This window comes from Taudactylus pleione, unplaced genomic scaffold, assembly GCF_031769625.1.
Source record: "Taudactylus pleione unplaced genomic scaffold, aTauple2 ptg000238l, whole genome shotgun sequence".
Lineage (NCBI taxonomy): Eukaryota > Metazoa > Chordata > Amphibia > Anura > Myobatrachidae > Taudactylus > Taudactylus pleione.
Genome location: NW_028284640.1, coordinates 1,965,255 through 1,980,444, shown reverse-complemented (window position 1 = coordinate 1,980,444; position 15,190 = coordinate 1,965,255).

Sequence of the window (15,190 nt, the reverse complement as noted above, 5' to 3'; positions counted from 1 at the left end):
TACTAATTCCTCCCCATTACACATTATGCCACACAGTACTAATTCCCCCCATTACACATTATACCACACAGTACTAATTCCCCCATTACACATTATGCCACACAGTACTAATTCCCCCATTACACATTATACCACACAGTACTAAATCCTCCCTATTACACATTATGCCACACAGTACTAATTCCCCCATTACACATTATGCCACACAGTACTAATTCCCCCCTATTACATGTTATGCCACACAGTACTAATTCCCCATTACACATTATGCCACACAGTACTAAATCCTCCCTATTACACATTATGCCACACAGTACTAATTCCTCCCCATTACACATTATGCCACACAGTACTAATTCCTCCCCATTACACATTATGCCACACAGTACTAATTCCCCCCATTACACATTATGCCGCACAGTACTAATTCCTCCCCATTACACATTATGCCACACAGTACTAATTCCTCCCCATTACACATTATGCCACATAGTAGTAATTCCTCCCCATTACACATTATGCCACACAGTACTAATTCCCCACATTACACATTATGCCACACAGTACTAATTCCCCCATTACACATTATGCCAAACAGTACTAATTCCTCCCCAATACACATTATGCCACACAGTACTAATTCCTCCCCATTATACATTATGCCACACCGTACTAATTCCCGACATTACACATTATGCCACACAGTACTAATTCCCCCCCATTACACATTATGCCACACAGTACTATATCCCCACCATTGCACATTATGCCACACAGGAGTGTAGGAAAGCAAAAGCCAAGGACTTCTATAGAGCCTGGAGCCTCTTTTCTCGCATTTGGTATCTTGTTTTACGACATTTGTAACTGCGACTGTAGATATACAAAGACTCCCAATCCTGTGTTAATTTTCATCAGTGTTTCTGGGTTGGCCAACCGCAGTTTCATTGTTTATTTTACTATAAAAATGTTATTACACATTATTAAATAAATAAATAATATTATTATTAATATTAACAACCAATTAGTACAATAGCTGTTAAAACGATAAATTAAATTGTTCATATTAAAATTTTATATTTTTCATAGTCATTCAGATTTCATTGACCGAATAATCTCATTTGATCTGGAGTATTTTTAAATCTATAGTCACTGCCTCACAGGTTATGGTATGTGCTATAATTGCTGATATGTGCTACGATCTGGTGACAAGGAGACTGTGGATAACATTTTAAACCATCCGCAGGCCGCAATCATCGCTCTCTCTCTTCCATTGTCGTACAATTCACAAAAACAGTCAATGGGAAGTGCAGCTTCCAGGTCTTGTGTGTCTGCTTATGCTTACTGCACATTGTGATAGCAAAATGACTGGGGCTTCTAACAAAGAAAGAAAAAGCATTTCCAACAAGAAAATAATGTACGCAGAACAAACATGAAGATAACTTCATTTTTGATATACAGAAACAACAACAGTTGGAGAGTTCAAATAAAGCTATTATCGCTTAATCCCAAATTTCATTTAATTAATCTCCATTCACTTTTGTGCAGAAGTTCATGGGTGAACAAAAAACAGTCTTAGCCCACCTATCACAAATCATGGGGGGGGTGGAAAATTGCCCCCCCCCTAACGATACTGCTTTAGAACCTCTATATACTCCTGCATATCATTTCTGATATCCTGCCTATAAACCTCTAAGGGTGACGCTATTTTGCGTACGCAGTCATACAGTAAATAAAGACTCCAGACATAGAACTTGTGGTTCCAAAGCACAAAGTATTATTCCAGTAAAAGTACAGTCAGTTACACGCTATGATCTTAAGTACAATTTTAGCGTAAAGGAATTATACAGACCCAAGTACAGTTATACATACGCAGCGCTCTGGACCAGATGTAGGCATCAGCAAGAAACCCCCGTCAATCAGCATTCAGCATGAAGACTAGAAACCCAGGGTCAGAGCACACATATTTATACCCCCCAGAAATAGACAACACAATAGAGAAGTTTGTTGTTAATACCATTGGTCCTAAAGGAGAGGGCATATGTTACAAGGCATCTAACAGGTTGGTTCAAATAGACACAGTCCAGCCTCTAACAACTGGTGGTCTCTGGTTTCCCGCCTCATGCAAATCCTAACAGTTGGTCATATATGGTACATTTTGTTGCTTGAAGTCTCTGCGGTCCATAAATTGAGAATGCATGTTGCGATCTCTACATCGATGTTACCGGAATACTGTTGAAAGAGCACGCATCAGTACAATACCAAACATGGCTTATTTATCACGTATAAAACCTTAGTTACCAAATAATCTTTATTTCACAGCAATTATAATAAATGAGCATACTTGAATCTTATACCTTAAAGCTTATGGAACCTTGTATGTGAATATGTAATGTGTGAATATGTGAGATTTGATGTAATGACGCTAGTTAACTTAGGGCAGATGCGTGTGCATGAAGCTAATATTTAGTGTTTTCATACAGGATCTTATGCATTCGCTAATATGCGACTAGTTAACAGCGCAATTGTGCGTATTAATGTGTGTATGGGAAATGGTGAAAGCTGCAATCGCATGATGCTAATAGTAATATCGCCAAATGTACTTAAGTGTGAGTTTATCTAAAATGGCACTTGGGCGGCCATTCGCAAAATGGCGTCTTGCGATTTCATTTCCAAGATGGCGTCTTGCGGCCAGTCGCAAGATGGCGTCGCTGCGATTCAATTTTAAACTGATCTTGTCTCAGCCAATAATCCAGCTTCGACACCCCCCAGTTCCTATAGCTGATACCACACAGTACAAATTCCCACCCCCATTACACAATATGCCACACAGTACAATTCCCAACTCTTACACATTATGTCACACAGTACAAAGCCCCCCCTACACATTATGTCACACAGTACAAAGCCCCCCCTACACATTATGTCACACAGTACAAAGCCCCCCCTACACATTATGTCACACAGTACAATGCCCCCCCTTACACATTATGACACACATTACAAAGCCCCCCCACCACCCATCACACATTATGCCTCCTCCCCAGTTCTCTCTCTTAAATGTAGCACTTACCTGTAAAGCTCCAGCTATTCAGCGAGTCACTGTGGGAGCTAGGGGAAACCACAGTCTCTGTCCCCGCCAGTGCCATCACTTCTGCAGCCCAACACCAAAGGAGTGCCTAGAGGAGGCAGGGGAGGGGGTGGAGCACAGGGGGCAGGCTGCTACAGCACTGAGTCTGGCAGAAAAGGATACGGGCACACCTCTATTGTTATACATTGCAGTGGACCATGCAGTAGATGAGAGGCGAGCTAGTGGAGGTAATCGCGGGTGGAGACAGCTGGCTCTGACCACAGGGCATGTGTGATCTGTGCGAGCGGCTTATTCCACACCAAATCAACACAGGGTTTCAACCTGACCATGTCAGATTGTAATGAAATTTAGTAACTGATGCCTTGGGTATGAAGATACATTTTAGGCTGATAAGTACACTGGTTTTGAAGTTATATGCCTTTAAAGCTGCAATTTTTTAATGAAATTGCTTTTGCAGCTCACCTAATTGAGCTAGAGAGTTGGGCAAAGTATAATTTTAAACCTCTTTTAATGGACTTTCATGTGATATATAACACAGTAGTATGTTTCAGTTAAAATGAAAAATGTTATATCTTCAAAGTCAAAATTTAGATTTTCTCAAAGAGCAAATTATTTTTTATTTTGTGAAAATATTTGCAAACATTGTTAATACTGTTATTAATAATTCCCCAAAGTTTTATTTTGGGATCATGATGGGATTACTTGCTATAAAGGCTATCATTTTAGAGTGATTCATGAAAATTGTATTTATTGAGGTGCTACACATCAGAAAATCACAAAATAATATTTTTTCCAGTTCATTTCATTAGAGGAATGCACGTTCCTCTTCAGGTGTGTTTGGGGATGACATTCTAAAGACAGCGCCTGCTTACACTTCTGCACAGGCACGCAAACTTAAGTGGAAAAATGTGGAAAGACATTTCAATATATGGTTTAGCTTTTTTCTTAAGGCTTGTGATCCTTTTTTAATTTAATCTCTTTAATATCAAGATTTTTATTTGTATTTTAAATATTCTTAGTTGATTGTTTTTATTTCCAATAATATGTTGACATAAAATATTTCTTAATGATTAACACAAGATAACTACCCTCATTATTTGATTTAACCAAATCACACCAAAGCACATACCTTCAGGGACAATTGTGATAAGGAAGTCTGAGTCTGCCACGGGTGTCAGAAAGTCTAGCTTCACCCCTAGCAACCTCAATAACATTCTTGTGGAGGCTGTTATGGATGGAAAGGGGGCACAAACTCCTTATTAAAAGATCTAGCAGTGATCTACTGCAGCAGTACGTGCTCAAATATACTGTAAGAATTGACCAGAATACATTGGATCATTTGAAGGGTACATACTACATAATTTTTAGGATTTATATTTTAATTAGACATGTGTGCCGACCTCCGTCTTTTGGTTTTGGATCCGGATTCATCTTTGTGTTTTGGTGTTGGTTTTGCAAATCCACCCTCACATGTTTTGGTTTTGTATCTGTATTTTAAAAAATAAGTAAATAAATGTAAAAAAACCCAGCTAAAATGACGTCATTTTGACCCGTTAGCATGCAATCCAAAACCCGAGTTCGTTTTTTAAATCCGTGTACCGAACCACAGGAAGATCCGTAGTGGGGCTTGGTTCGACTCGGTACCCCAAGTGATTCCAAACTGTGACTCGGTTTGACTGGGAACCCTTAAATTCAGTTGTTGCTGGTTCTCTGAGAACAGAACCCGTGCATCTCTAATTTTAATATTCTATTGCCATTTTTAATTGCTCTAATGACATTGCCAAGAAATGTGCATTGAGCTCTATTACAAAGATTTGAAAGTCTACAGATTTTTTTTTATAATTTATATGGCATCAGTAGCAGTCAGAGTTTTGAGATTAAAAAAAAACAAAAACAAAACAGAATTCCTGAAATTAAAATTCATAAATCTTACATATAAAGTCATAATTCTAACTTTTTATTCTGTGAATCATCGCTTTTGTCAAATGTATATTGATAGAATATGGAAGTTCCTGGGTCTAACTAAAAAACAAAATACATAATTTTGACTTTATACTGTAGTCTGAATTCTATAATTACGGTATAAGATTTCTGACTCCATAGTCAGAATTCTAACAGAGGAAGTCAGGATTCTGCCCTTTTAAAGTTCAAATTCTGACCATTTAATCTCATAGACCTATCATTTTTGTCATATTTCTATTGACAGCAATATGGAAGAAAATTAAAATATATAAATATATATATATATATATATATATATATATATATATATAGTATAGTATACAGTATATAGCTTCAAAAAGTTGGAATTTTGACCTTAACCTATCACAATTCTGATACAAAAATAGTTTTAATCAAAACTACAGTATGCATTTGTTAATGTATTCTTTTATATAGAAGAAACTTCTATTAGTACACTTTTTAAACGTTCCATGACACAAGTTGTGTCAGTAAATAATATCTTGATTACCACCTTTTGAAAGCAATTACTTTTTTATCCGTCATTACTATCATGTGTACAAATAATTATTACGTCATATGCTCTATTTTTTAAAATGCAATGACTGCCACAAAACAAGTTTTTGCTTTAAAACCACTACTTAACTTGTCCATACTTTCTCATTAAATGCCTTTTTAATTGTGATGCCACTATATTTCCATGTCGCAAAGCAGTTTCTCTAGTTGTATAGTTTGAAAGGAATTATACTGTAGATGTTATATTTTTCAGATATATGCTTAGCCAGTCTGTCAAGAGTACAAGGGTTACAAAGATTAAGTCATGTTGTCGACATTCACATAGTCGTCACTGTAATGTAGAATGTCAAAATTCAGAATGTTGACGATTTCATTCATAATTTTGACAACTTGTCGACATGCTCAAAATGTTCACATTGCATGCATGTCTACATTATGAACAGATTAGTGTTAGGCAGGGACGTAACTAGTTATATAAAGGCCCCATAGCAAAAGTTTAAAGTGCCCCTATGTACCACCCAATGTATATAACTTTGACAAGGAAGATGGCCCCCCTCAGCTCTGGGCCCAATAGCAGCTCCACCCCTTGCATCTATGGTAGTTACGCCAATGGCATTAGGGCTAAGGATTAGGGTCAGGCTGCAGTTAGGGTTAGGCTGCCATTAGGGTTAGTTAGATTTGGTGCATTCCATGGTAAAGCTTGTTTACAGGAAAAAAATGGCAGAATGCATACAGTACTTCCCAAAACTTCTTCTGTACCAGTGCTAGAAAGCAAGACTGCCTAGCATGGTTCTTAGTATTGCAGGGAGCAGGGGCAATGGTGGCGCCTGCAGCTGGGCACATGCACTGAAGGGGCACCTCCTCCATTGCCCACAATATATTCACACCACTTAGGGCTGTAACTATGTACCCGGAGTGTACCGTCACCAGCTGCCCATTACATGGCACCTCTTCCCGGTACCTGAAAAACTACCATAACCAGTGCCAGATTAAGGTTTTCCTGGAGCTGATATTTCTGAAGGGCCTACTGTGTGCTAATGCAGGCGCCGTGACCAGTGCCACAGGAGTGTGACTAGTGATATGGTGCGTGTGACCAGATTTGTGGGGGTGTGGGCAGGGGCAGATCCAGAACAAAATGGCAGGGAGGGCATCCTGACAGGGGACGGAACAGGGGGAATTGTGCACGCCAAAGGCGTGCGCTCATGTGAAAGTGGGTGTGGCTTTGCAACAAGGGATGTGGCTTCGAATTGAATGCCGTATCCATGAGCCATGCCCTCATTGGAGAGGCAGTGGGTGAAGCATGGGAAAGGGTGATGGGGAGGCAGTGGGTGATACCAGAGGTAGGCAGTGGGTGATGGGGAGAGGCAGTGAGTGACAGGGAGAGGTTGACAGGAGAGATAGGTGACAGAGATAGATAGAGAGAAGCAGAGAGGCAGTGAGTGACAGAAAAGGGTAACGAGGAAAGGCAATAGGAAACAGGAAAGGGAGATAGGGAGAGGCAGTGGCTAACAAGAAAGAGTGATGGTGAGAAGCAGTGGACGATGGAAAAGGTGATGGGGAGCCAGTGGGTGACAGGGAGAGGGTGACAGGAGACAGAGGTGATGGGGAGAGATACTGTAGTGGGAGACAGAGAGGCAGTGGGTGACAGGAAAAGGTGACAGGGAGAAGCAGTGGGTGATACAAAAGGGTGATGGGTAGAGGCAGAGAGAGACAGAGAGAAAGGGAGAGGCCTTGGGTGACAGGGAGAAACAGAGGGTAATGCATTGAAGAGGCAGAGGGTGACAGGAGAGAGAGGGTGATGGGGAGATAATGACATAGGGGAGAGGCAGAGGGTGATGAGGGAAAGCAGTGGGTGACAAGGAGATGGTGATGGAGAGGCAGTGGGTGACAGGCAGTGGGTAAGAAGGAGAGGCAATGGGTAATGCCAGGTAGAGGGTGAAAGGTAGTGGGTGACAGGGAGAGGCAGTGGGTGATATATACAGGGTCACTGGGCTGGATGGGAAGGGGGCAATGAGATGGTGGTGGGAGGGGGGACACTAGGCTGGAGTGGCTTGGGAGGTTCTTGCTGAGGGACAGTTAGATGAGGCAGTGGGCTGGTTGGGGGAGGGAAGGGGGAAGACACTAGGATAGGAGATCGGTGAGAGGGTGAGGGACACTGGGCTGGATGAGTGGCACTAGGCAGGATGGGAAAGGGGACAGTGAGAAAGGGGTGGTAGGGGGATCACTGGGCTGAATAAGGGGGGATCGCTGTGACTGGACTGGCTGAGGCGGTTCTAGGTGGGGTGGGGGGGTGCAGTGATATGGGAACAGTGATGGGAGTCAGTAATGGTGGGGAACACTGGGTTGGACAGTCATTTTTCAAACACAGCCTGTAAAATGGCAGGTAGGAGCTGATTGGCTAGTATTTTATCTCCATTCACTTTATCTCCATCCAAGGCTTAGTAAATAGATGCCATAGGAAGCAGTCAGGGGCATAGGGAACAGTCAGAGGTGTGTCAGGGACATAGGGAGCAGTCAGGGGTGTGTCAGAGACATAGGGAGCAGTTAGGGGTGTGTCTGGGACATAGGGAGCAGTGAGGGGCTAGCAGGTGACAGGTCTGGGGAGCAGCATTTTGCAGGGCATGGGGCTGTACCACTGACCCGCGGGTGTGAACCTGGCAAGCAGAGACAGTGACTGACATAAAAGAGCAGCAGCAGAGTCAGCAGCAGCTCCAGTCATGTGTTGCAGCTCCTGTAACTTCCACTCCCTGAGGAAAGCATGCCACTGCACAGCGCGGAATCCCCTGAGTGATGGTCACAGCACAGCTCCTCCCACCCCTCCTGTAGTCCACAGCACAGCTCCTCCCACCCACCCCCCCTGAAGTCCACAGCACAGCTCCTCTCACCCGAAGCTGAAGCCACTTTTATAAGTTGGAAGAGCTCTTGTAGAGAGGTGGACGCTGGTACATGGGGAGGGGCCTGCCACCCAGAAGAGCATATGTAAGATGGGGCCGGCTCATTAGGCTAGTGATATCTTTTAATTTATGTAAAGATATAAAATCTCCAGTCGTGGCCCATGGATAGTGACGGGGCCTCATTCAGAGGGCGGGGCCTCGGTCGGCCATTGGCAGGCTGCTGTAGCAGGGGAAAAAGATCTGTCTACAGCAACACAACAGATGCTGTGGGCCTGTTTTGATGGAAGGGCCTGGAGCTGAAGCTCCACCTGCCCCATTCTTAATCCGGTCCTGACCATAACCATATACTAATGGAGGGCTCTGTGTCACACCATCAGATGCCGCTTCTGTCTATCTATAGCCTGTCCCCGTTCATTGATATTGCTGCTCCTCTGCAGCTTCTCAAGCCAGTGTGACTCTGACACTCCCCCCTCACCCACAACTCTCCGTCCCACTCCTCCCTGGTGGCAGCTCTAGTTGTGGACCTGTGCGGCGGGCCCGAGCATAAGCGGTGCTGCAGATCTTCCAGGAGCTGGATGTCAACAAGGATGCAACAGATGTAGCTGCGGGTAAGAGGACATGGGAGGCGGGGGCCTGGGGTACCAGCGACTGAGTCTGGGGGCAGATCTTTGGTGGAGCAATTTCCCGGCATGTGAAGCAGTTGGCAGTAGACTGGGTATTTTCTGATTTGTAGTACCACCACATTAGCAGTCTTATAGTATCTTGACTCAAGCACAGTCCTCAAAGCCCCCACATCAGATGGTTTTCTCCTCTATATGAAATATCAGGAGGGCTCCCCACCCACATCAGATGGCTTTCCCCTCTATCAGCAGTATCAGGAGGGCTCCCCAACCCACATCAGATGGCTTTCCCCTCCATCAGCAGTATCAGGAGGTCTCCCCACCCCACATCAGATGGCTTTCGCCTCCATCTGGAGGACTCTGAGCCTCATGCTACTTGCACTATACAGGTCACTATCTTATCTGTGACTAACGCATAGCTGTATATACCCAAAAAAGGAAGGGGGGGGATATCCGGCAAATTTACTTTAGTAAATAGGCCTAATAGAAACAAATTCACATATTCTACAGTATATTAGTGTTTTTGTGCGGATAGATAGATAGATAAATATCATATTTATTTTCCCTTTTTTAGGGGACACACACCAAATTATAACTTGCCTCCGGGCGTCTGAGATGAACTTACGCCACTGGCAGGGAGACCACCCCCTGTAGTGTATAGGATTGGGATGTATCCGTTCCTGAGGAAGGTATTCATACCGAAATGCTTTGCACAGGATCCTGATGCCGGGACCTTGAAGGACCAACTGCAGCTGACATTTTCCAACTGGCCTTGTCAAAATCTTCTGCGATGGTGCCGAGCTGAAAGGCCCGGGACATCATTGCTTCAATGCAAGCTAGCCCACCGCAACACCTTTATATGGTTAGAGACTGATGGACCGTATGGTGATCTTTCATGCTGCTTATTTTTTATTGCTGCTAAAATATTTATGTTGCACAAACATATGCTGCTAAAAATTTATGCCGCTATATTTAGTGATATTAATTGTTTTATCCTATATATTATGGTGTTGTTTATGATTTCACATAATTATGTTTTTAAACCAGTGGAATACATATTTTTCCTTTCCCTGACTTCATATCTAATCGGATATGTTGAAAGGTGTATGATCATTCATCTTAATAGGACCTAGCGCCATTCACTATACGTACCTATCTATTTGAAGTTCATAGCCGGAGTAGGTGTTACTCCTAATTGTATGTGAGGTGGCTGTCTCTATTTATACTGCGCAATATTGGGTGTTATCAATATTTTTTTGTCATATGATTTACAATATATTTTGCAGAAATATGGCCATATCACAATGATCAGCATTATTGATGCTTGATATAACCCTAGTCCCCTAGTGGGCGGAGATATAACAAGCTGTAGCCAATGAGGTTAATAAGTATGTACAGCAGCACAGATTACTTCAGGAGATTATTGCATTGTCTTTAAATGTTCATGTCTCATCTGACTTGTCCATTGTGTGAATAAGTTAGTGCAAGACAACATGTAACAGGGACCATATTGTAATTTCAGCAGGTGATGGATGCTATCAGCAAGCCCTAAACTGAGAGGTACTGTAGATAATGGACGGAACAGAGTCTTCCAACAACACTGAGTAGTAATATTAATTTATCCAACTAGGTTCATCCATGATAATGCACTAAATCTTCTCTGGCTCCTGATCTTGGTTACTATACTTAATTTTTAATTATCAGGAATGACATTTAAAAAGCTTGCCCTTTAATTAGAGATGTGCAGTTTGGTTCTCCAGAAATCCAAATCCACCTGAATTTCGTGAATCAGGGTAAATCCGTGTCGTGGTTGTGATTTCCCGAGGAGATCCAGGTAATCAGAGTCGCCGTTCTGATCTATTCGTGGTTTGGAATCCAGATTTTAAAGCCGAATTTTGGGTTTTGGATTGCAGAAATTACATGATTTTAGCTGTTTTTAAAAACTTTTAATCTATTTAAAAAAAAAAAAAAATTCAGATCCAATACCAAAACACTTGAGGGTGGTTTTGCAAAACCAAAACCAAAACACGAAGATGAAGTACAGATCCAAAACGAAAACACGGGGGTCAGTGCACATCTCTACCTTTAATAAAGTGCCTCTGACATTCCTCTCATAATTAAATTGTTTAGCTGTGCTCCTCACAGTGACTAAAACAAGGAACACCAGATGATTGTCTGTGTGTGACATTACTTCTGAGCAACAAACAATGATTTAGTGTTTCTTTTTTCTAGTTCACAGTATTTTCAATTGAATATACTGAGCTGTTTTATTATTCAATATATCCATTATTTTACATGATTTTGTTTCTTTTGTGTGTGTATGCATAGTTAGAGGCTTTATGTATTGCTAAACACTGATGAATAATTATTTTTCTTTCTTCATACATTAGAGATGTGAAGATGAAGTTCAGTGTTTTCTGTGCGAGTTTTGGAAGCACACAGACATGCAAATTGTGCAATAATGATTTTTATTGTCTTTCCCTAGCACACCAGTAAAGCACTTAAATATCATTAAGAAGAAATCTACATGAAACACAGTTAAACATGATATTTCTTAACTGTTATACATAAAATTAGGTCTAAACAAAGCACAGTTTAATTGTATAATCATATGCTTATGCTCAGTGAGGGGAAAATATTGGGAAAAAAAGATCTTGCATACTTAGTGAAGCAGATCTCTCCTTTCAATGTGAGAAATGTGAGAAATAAAGAAGAAAAAGGAATTGTAATTAAGAATTTTTTTATGTCTTCCAGAAATATTGGATTACTGTATTCCTCATAAATAATTTAGATATTAATATGTTCATTGAGAATCCAATTCTGAAGATAAAGTATATGGCAATAAACTCAGATGAGAGTGGTAGAGATAAGTGGATGATACATCTGCAACTCAATTTACCAGTGTATCACAATTCACAACTCCACAAACTTAAAAATAACATCAATAAAATTGGATGAAGATAAATATCTGTGATAAAATGTAATTATGTTTCTACTGCAGTCTCAAATTGTGTTGCAATGAGTAGATTTGTTTAAGTACAGCAATAACTTAGAAAGAAAAAAGTTAAAATAGATTATATGCTGTAGGAAGGGTAGCAAAGCTGTTGGGTAATTTTCATTATTCATTGTGTCTTTTTTTATTTAAGGGTTAAATCAAAATAATCTGCAAAGCGTGAAAATATGATGACAGGTTTATTTGGCACTTCAATTGGAATATTTGAAAAGCAGATTCAAATAATGAAAACAAAATGAACATCTTTTTTTTCTTGTAAAGGGGCTGATCTAGAGTACGACGCATGTTGCACCAAAAACACAGTCGTAAAATGCGTCCGAAAAAAAGTAGAATTTTGCTCAGCTTGCAGAGATGCTTCCAGCTCTGGAAGGGTACACTTAAGTTCTACGCTAGGAGGGTCACAGAAGTATATGTGCTGGGTTGACTCCAGGGCATAGATTTACTAAAGCTTCTAAAACAGACAAGTGGAGGTGTTGCCAATAGGAACCAATCTGATTTAATCTACAATTTTCTATAAATGAAAGACAAATTCTGATTGGTTACACCTCCGCTTTTCATTTTTAGAACCTTTAGTAAATCTACCCCCAGGAGAGAACATTAATTTATATGTCCGGTTTACACAAAGACACAGGGGCGTTTCTAGAGAGGAGGGGGCCCGTGTGCAGTCTCCGACACGGGCCCCCTCCTCTCCACCTGGCGGCTGGCAGCGCACTGAGCTGTGTGCGGCCAGCGCTGGAGTTATAGACTCTGGGCACTAGAGTGTGCCCATAGTCTATAGTGTATGCACAGGTCATCGGGAAAATGGCCGCCACGGCCATCTTCCCTATACTGCGCGTGCGCAAAGGATGGGAAAATGGCCGCTGCGGCCATTTTCCAGTCGTTTTACAACGCTGACGTGGGACTTTGGAGAGGTAAGTAATATTATGGGTGCAGGGTGTGCGGTGTGGGGCCCCCCTGGACCCAGGGGCCTGTGTTTCCCGCACACCCTGCACCCATTATAGATACGCCCGTGCCAAAACATGTTGCTTGATACTGGTAGTAGTAAATGCTAAAGTTACAAAACAGAATAATACCTAATAAGTACTTTAATGAAGAATGAAAGTCACAAGACAGCATGTCCATGTCTGGACAATGTTATCAATAAATATTCAGTCACACATACCGTACAAAATATAATTGAATCCAGATACAAAAGTACTAATTAAAAATAAAAATTAAGTTGCCTTCTCCATTAAAAACAAAAAACAAAACAAAACAAAAAATATTATATATATTATTTTTGATCTAACAAATAAAATGCAAATAAATCACTCCATTACTAGTAATAATATTAGTAGGATGGGTCAGGAGATCCATCAATGAGGCAGATGGGACAGCAGATTGAACACCCCTCATCAAAATAGGCCCAGCATGATGGTGACCAGCTACCCACACAACTGGCCGGTCACTGCTCAAGCCACTGAGGCTGTCATAGCCTGGTCAAGATACAGTACATGACTGCATTTCTGCACCATGCAGGGTAAAGTTTGCTATGTGCGCAAGCAGGATCCAGTTTAAAGTGCCCCCCCCCCTCCTCCTAAAGCACAACCAGCCCCAGGCTTTTCACTGCCCGTCCTGGTTGTGAAAATACAGGGGACAAAAAGCATAGAGGTCCCCTGTGTTTAGCACAACCAGCACTGGGCTCAGCCGAGCCGGTCCTGGTTTTGGAAATACAGGAGACAAAAAGCATAGATGTCCCCTGCATTTTCCATGACCAGCACCAAGCTCTTTCTAGCGGGGGGATAATGCCACAGCCAGGGGAACTCCTTCACCGGATCCATCGGACGAAGCATTAACCCTGACCGCTAGTCAGCCCAGGTCGGGGATCCCTGGGGAACTTGGGACCCAACCAGAAAAGGGGTCCCCCTCTCCAGGGCACACCAGGCCTGGGTTGATAGCCTGAGGCTATCCCCAGTACCCCTGGGTGGTGGGTGTCGGGTTGTGTAAAGTGTGTAGGTATATTTTTTTTTTGCAGATGAACCACAGTTCCCAGCAAGCCTCCCCTACATGCTGGTACTTGGAGAACAACAAGTACCAGCATGCAGGGCATTAGGGCCCACTGGCACTTGTATTCCACCTGTAAAGAAAATATTAAGATAAACACAATACACTTTAATACTGCATCTTTGCCTGGGGGTGGTGGCATTTAAGCTAGTTTACATGGACACCACCACCACAGGGTTTTGGCGTCCTCGCCTGGCAGGCACCAACCCGCCAGGGCTTTGGCATCTTCGCCTGGCGGGCGCTAACCCACCAGGGCTTTGACATCTTTGCATGGGGGATGGCGCTTTAAGCTCTTTTGCATGGGCGCTGTCACCCCAGGGCTTCAGCGTTTTCGCTTGGTGGGCACCAACCCGCCAGATCTTCGGCATCTTCGCTTGGTGGGCACCAACCCACCAGTGCTTCGGTGTCTTCGTCTGAGGATGGTGGCCTTAAAGCTCTTTTGCAGGGCCACCACCATGACCCCAAGGGCTTTGAACATCTGCTTCTGGCAGGCACCAACCCACCAGGGCTTCTGTGTCTTCACCTGGCAAGCGCCCACCCGCCAGGGCTTCAGGCGTCTTCGCCTGGGGGTGGCAGCCAATTAGCTCTTTTGCATGGCTTCCACCTCCCCAGGGCTTCTGGTATCCTCTTCACCTTATGGGCGGCAACCTTTGAGCTCTTTTGCATGGAAGCCACCCTCTAGGATTTCCAGGGTCTTCTTTCTTCAGGAGCTCTTCACTGCTCCCTCCTGGCCATCGGACTGCCATGCTGCTGCCTCGCGCTGGCTTATATATGCCAGCCGAGGGAGTGGGTCAATGACGTCACAAGTGGCGATTGGCTCGCAGCAGCCATCTTTGAATTTCTAAAATGGCGCTAAGGCATCATTTTTGAAATTGGCTCTGCTGCTGAATGGCTGGCAGGGACTGGAGGCCTGCCACCAACGCCTGCACTGCTGCCAGGTCCCACCGCTGCTGGCACCTGCACCACCACTGCCACCCGCACAGCCACCGCTGCTGATGCCCGCACCATCGCCGGGTCCCTGCCTGGCTAACTTCCACACTCTCACCGGGTCCCTGCC